Here is a 6,693-nt window from a genome sequence, read left to right as displayed (position 1 = left end):
CTTTCCAGGAGAGAATATTTCAAGTCACAGGAAATAGCTATATAGCCTGTCTATTAAAGGTTTTGTGCCTTGTATGGTGCTACTGGCAGGTGATGGTACCTTTAAGAGGTGGGGCTCAGTAGGAGGATGTCATGTTTATCATTGCCCAATGTGAGTGAGTAGTGAGAGCCCTGTCTCTTCTTACTCTTCTCTCACTGAGACCAAGAGATGCCTGGTTTTAATCTACAACATTTGTTAAAATGTTCTGAACACCCTGGCTCAATCTTTGACATCTTCACTTCAATGAAAGACATTGACCTGCATATACATTATAACGATTTTTAACAGTTATAAAAGCAATCTGGAGGAGAAATTACATTTTCAAACAATATTGTTGATAGATTGGATATGACTATGCCAAGGAAGGAACACTGGTCCCTGCATGTAACCATACATAAACATTGACTCACAATGCATCACAAAACCAAAATGGAAGTCCAAACTATAATGCTTCTAAAATGTTCAACATTTCCAGTTGGGTGTAAGGAAGACATTTAGTTTTGTCACTGGTGGATAATCCATGAAAAGAATGTAAATGGAACTTTACATATTAAAAAAAAAACACTTTGGCCCCTTAAATAACATCGTTTCTGTGTGCTGTGGCATACACCTTCAAGTTCAGCATTTATGAAGTGGAGTTTGCTGTAATTTGAGATGTGTCCTATAATTTGATATGTTTGTTTATGTGTACATTTGCTGATTTTTTAAAAAAGAGATTTAAGGAAGGTGCTGTAGCTCCGTTGGTAGAGTGCTTGCTCAGCAAGTGTGAGGCCCAGGTTCAACATGGAGCTCATCATAGACTTGGTGCTGGTGCCCACCTGTCATTCCAGCAGGTGGAGGCAGGAGGACCAGTTGAGGATTGGTTCAATTTGTTTTTGGCTATAAAGCAAATTCAATTCTGGCCTGAGATGGTTTCTCTTACTCAGAAACAAAGTCCAGCATTGCTCATGTTTCTATCACCTTTCCTGCATTGCCCAATGGCACCGAGTTTGCTGATGATAGAATTTCTTAGAGCAGACTAACAACCTATGTGCTCTGATAAAGCTCTGCCTTCCAAATTCTTTGTTTAAAATGTGAGGATGTCTTTTGTAGGCTGTGAGGTGGTCAATTCTCTTCCTAAGGATGGAGTGAGCAGACAATGACTGGACAACAAGGGAACTTTATTTACATAGTGGGAACAAGCATTTAAAGGAGAAAGTAAACATCGAGACCCCATGGTGGCAGGACACACACCCTGAGACACTGTGAGCATCATATCTCTGCACTCCTGGTCTTCTGTCTCTGGGCAGGTCTCAAGGGCTACAGTCAGCCTTGGGAATGAATTCTCATCTTCAGCCAAGGGATAGAATCTCAGAGGCAGGAATGTGCTCCAAGACGATGTCCACAGTTCGAGTCCCACAAGCTGAAGTCCTGGGATCCCGAGCAGGCTCTCTGCTTAGACAGAAGCTTCAGAGCAGCAATCCTCTGACGCGTCTGTTTCTGTGAGTCTTCATCACACTGTTTCTTCTTAATAGAGCATCTGGAAGCTCAGCCCTCAGCCAGGAGCCAGGAACCTGCCCAAAAGCCAGGCTCTGGCCAGGATGTAGGGTATAGAATCCTCCTTCTCTGACCATTCAATGACTTTACCCCTCCAGACTTAGCCTAACCCAAATTTATAGGGCTATCTGGTTTCTGATTGACTGAATGTATATGTATGGAAATAATGTAAAAATGGAACCAATCAGAGAAGAGGTCTCAAAAATCTAGTGGGAGATGGAGGAAAACTAGTTTACAGTCAGGTAAGTGAGTACCCACCTGTGCAGTGGCAGAGAAGCTGGTACTTATAGGGCCCTGGTCTCCCTTATTCCTGGGGTGCATTCACGGGGACAGTTTATGATCTGCTAACTAAGCTTCCTGTGTGTTTCTGTGCTCTCCCTGCCCCTGCCTGGTGGTTAGCTACAGGGCATTTACTCCATTTTTAATATGGTAATTTCCCACCTGCCTGGGCAGAGATCCTTGTGCTGCAGTTAGGTAGTTAAGGACTCCCCCAATGCTGAATAAACTGGCATTCGGCTGATTTCCTTTCGAATGACCCTGGCCTCTCTGTGTGTTCTTTTCAATCTCCAGGCTCTTGCCCTTACGATACAGGGGCGCGAACTGTACCAAGGGTGTAACACAAAATCGGGTGTTACAGGTACTCGAACTGTCCAAAGGGCTTCCATCAGTTCCTGCTTACCTTCCCCAGAAGCTACATGGGGCAGGGTTCTCTACCCCTGCCTTCTGGTTGCTGCTGCCACTTTGATCATCCACCCAGCCAGCAGACCACCATTGCCTGCAGCCATCTGCTCCTCCACTTGGTTCACCATGGCAACTCTTTGTGCCATTTGCGTTTCTTTCCCAGCTGCCTCATTTGACAGGTTGGGTGCCTCTCTCAGGGTTGTCAAATAGTAATGCAGAGCAGCTGGAAGTCCTCTCCTGTTTCCCCTTCTCTTCCACAATTATCTCTGAGCCTCAGGTGCAGGACTGTGCTGTGGTTATAGTCACTTCATACTTTTTTCTCCAGGATACCTCTGGCTTCAGGGCATTCAGAGACAATTTGGAAGCTAGCAGCCACAGCCTGAGGACTATCTAGTGACTTTATAGATGCATCATTGATGATGCTAATCCACAGTATGAGAATTGCACAATTTTACTTTCACTGGTTTTGAGACATGCTCTCACTATGTAGCCCTGACTGTCCTGGAACTCACTTTGCAGCTCAGGTAGGGCTGGAATTCATTGAGATCCACCTGGCCCTGCCTTCTGCATGCTGGGATCAAAGGCATGTGCCCCACCACTGGCTCATACACTTTTATGTGCTTAGTTAGTGCTACATCTGTTTCCCTAAAGTCGCCACCATGAACATCAAATGTTTCATTGTTCTGAATTTCTGCTGTGGGTCTTCTGTCCCTCGACTTACAAATGGGAAACCCCAAAGCAAAGATACATACACACGACTTACATCACCATTTCCTTTGTGGTCAGTCTGCGTACACTATTAAACATTTACAAAATGCTTTAATTATTTTTCCTCTTTTAAAAACATTGTGTGTGTGTGTGTGTGTGTGTGTGTGTCTGTGAGTGAGATGTGCTACTGTCCATGTGCAGATGTTAGTGTCTTTCTCAGTTGTTCCTCATTTTATTAACTACTTTAATCAATTAATTAATTTAAGACTAGTCAATGAGATCAGTCTCTACCAGCTCCACATTCAAAATCTTGAGGTTCTATATATATGTTCCATGTTCATGCCTAGTTTATGTGGGTTCTGGGAATTCAAACTAGGTCCTTGTGCTTGTGAGGAAGATACATTTCTGACTGAACTATTTTCCCACCTCCTCTACAACTTTCCCTAACTTTTGTATTATATAAAATAATGATTTCTTATGGCAATTTCATACAAATCATAATTCAATCCTCTACTACCCTGCCTCTCCCTCTGTAATGAGGATTAAAGTTGTGGTCTCATTTATACCAGACTAGTGTCAGACCACTGAGTCCCCAGCCCCTCACTGTTGATGGCCAGAGTCAAGGTATGGTCATTTGAATGAGATTGATCCCATAGACTCATATGTTTGAATGCTTGGTCTTCAGTTTGTGGCATTGTTTGGGAAGGATTAGGAGGTGTGGCCTTTATAGGAAGTGGGTTGTGGAGGTGAGCTTTGAGATCTCAAATGTCTACTCATTTTCAGTTAGCTCTTGGTCTCTCTGATTCATACTTGTGGAATAGGATGGTGCCTCTTCATAGTAATAGAAAAGTAACTAAGGCACCAGGCAACTGCTCTTCCACTTGTTGCAATGCCCACTCTTTTAAGTATTCATTTGGACATAAGGTCTTGCTAGGTTACTTAGGCAATGGTTGATGTTTAATCTCAGCTTTCCTAATGCAGAGATGAGAAGCAAGGGTGGCCATGCCTCTCCTTAGACCTCCCTTTCTTAATAAGACTTCACTTCTCATTACTGGAGAGAGATATGGAGTGAGGGAGGGGAAGCAGCATCCTTTTTGTGAAGTTCAGCCAATGCCTGTCTGATGTTGGCAGCAGAGTTATAGTTCAACGATTCTGGAAGGAAAAAGGTCAGGAAACCATGGTGATTTCAGGCTTGCATCTGTACTTTTCTGACCTTGGCAAGGTGCCACAATAGACTTTAATAACCCTGGGACCTTTGTCCTGCCAAGTGGGTTTATCTGGCTCTGAACTTGCATCATTATTCTAATGCAGGATTCCCCGTGGGAGCCATGAACTGCATTTCATACAGTAGCTGTCATAATCTTCACATTTTGGGGGAGATATATTGCCTTGACCTACTAATAGAAGTACATACGGGTTAAGAACCTCTTTCGTAGGCCACACAGTGGATTAGAACACCAGCCTGGGATACAGAGGGAGACCTTGTCTAAGACAAACAAACAAAGAGACCAACATCCAAATGTATTTGATGTGGGACTCCCCTCTGTAGGTTGTGAATACCATTGGTTAATAAAGGACTGTCTTGGGCCTTCGCAGAGCAGAATAGAAGTATGCAGGGTAAAATAAACTGAATGCTGGGAGAAAGAAGGTGCAGTCAAGAGAAGTCATGTAGCGGATGCCAGAGACAGACATGAAAGAACCTTGCCAGTAAGCCATAGTCACATGGCAAGGCACAGATTAATGTGGTTTGATGGAACAAGATCCCCTGAAAGGTCTCCAAGAAACCTAAAACTACTTAGGCCAGCAAACAACAGGAAGCAGTTTGGAGCAAGAACCACCCAGATTATCAAAATGATTGTTTACAAATGCTTCTTTTCATTTAAAAGGGGTTGGGTATAAATAGTTTATGGTCACAGTCAATTTCTTTGTTTTTTTAAAAAAGGGTAATATGATATAGAGATATATACTTTGCATTAGTATGGCTCTTGAACTATTGGTACAAATTTAGAGCTGATTTCAATAGGATGTGTATATTTATTTCTGCTCTTATTTAAGTTATTGTGTTTGTGCAGCTCATTTAAAATTAAATGTATCATTTAAAATTACAGATTAATAGTCATTTATAATAGTCAAACCTATAGTCATGTTAGTTACATATTCTAGATATACAATATCTAGAATAATAGTTAGATAATCTTCAACAGTTCAAAGACCGACAGAATATGGCATTTAAAATATTTGAAGATCTTAGACTTTTCTCAATAGTAAGACATTTCTGCCTCTGGCAGCACCAACTACTTCAGGGAGGTTATTAGTCATTGAAGAATCTCACTAAGGAATTTGCCTTCAATATGACAAGGCTAGCCATTTGGGTAAGAAACTACTCTTGCCTGAACTGCTTGATGGTATGTTGTATGAACTGGACATGCAGGACCCTCAGAAAAATGACTGCTGAACTTGCCTAAAGAAGGTGAGACAGTCAGTCCTTCAGGGTTCCTGTTTCAAGAAAGAGTCTGACAGATATTTGGCAGGACATAGAATAAAGTGACTGACAAACTGCCAATATAGGCAATATAGTCTTTCAAATTTTCTGCTTCATGGAAAAGGCTACCAGAAATTATGGGCCTGTAGGCTAAAGATGGATACCTCAATCTTTCAGAAGAACTTTGGATGACTGTCCAGGCAGAAAGATGTCTCTGTCAATTCTAGAGTTTTAGAAGTTGCTTACAATGCATTTTATGATTACTTAGACAATATTATATCCTTCAGGGAACTTTGAAGGAGTTGAAGGCAGATAGTAATAGTTTTTCTTAGTTATGATAAAAGATAAATTAGATATGAAACTTTGAGTTACAAATAGACTAAACGTTGTAGGTGTGATTCTTTCTTGATACATGTTTTGTTATGTGTAATTTTATTATGTTAAAGTTAAGAACCTTCCTTTGTATTTAGACAGAAAAAGTTAATGATATGGGATTCTCCTCTGTATAATGTGAATATGTTTTATTAATAAAGAAGCTGTTTTGTCCTATGGCATGGAAGAATAGAGCTAGGCAGAGGAAATGAACTGAATGCAAGGAGAAAGGCAGAGTCAGGGAGATGCTATGTAGCTGCCAAAGTAAAAAGTAAAAAGTAAAAAGATGCCAGAACCTTACCAGTAAGACACAGCATCATGGTAATACACAGATTAATAGAGATTGTTTAATTTAAGATGTAAGAACTAGCTAGGAATATGTATAAGGTATTGGCCCAACAGTGCTGTAGTTAATATTGTTTCTGTGTGTTTGTTCCAGTCTGTGTGGGCAGGAAATGAATGAACAATCTCCATGTACAAAACTAAAAATAATGCCTTACAGGATTGACCACAGGGTGATTTTATGGGCTCATTTTCTTCACTGAAGTTCCTTCCTCTCAAATGACCCGAGCTTGTAACAAGTTGACAATAAAGCTACCCATCAAAGATACCCAGAGGTTCCAGAAGCTCCTCTGCCAGGTGTCAGGCTCTCTCCTGCTGGATCCCAATCTCCCCACTCCTTTTTCTTCTCCTTCTATTTTCTCAGGTTTGGAGATCACCAGCCAGAGATACCATGAGGACTCTCAAGAAATCTCATCTGAAGCTCCTCAGAGACTTGGGCCAGGGACTGTGCTGATACACAGAGACACACACGGGATCATACAACACTCTTATCTTACTTAAATGTGAATGAATTTACATATGAATCTAAGAAC

The sequence above is a fragment of the Microtus oregoni genome, unplaced genomic scaffold (assembly GCF_018167655.1).
Source record: "Microtus oregoni isolate MIOR12 unplaced genomic scaffold, Mior012 000006F_ref0000085, whole genome shotgun sequence".
In the NCBI taxonomy this organism is placed as follows: domain Eukaryota; kingdom Metazoa; phylum Chordata; class Mammalia; order Rodentia; family Cricetidae; genus Microtus; species Microtus oregoni.
This window is presented reverse-complemented; position numbering follows the sequence as displayed.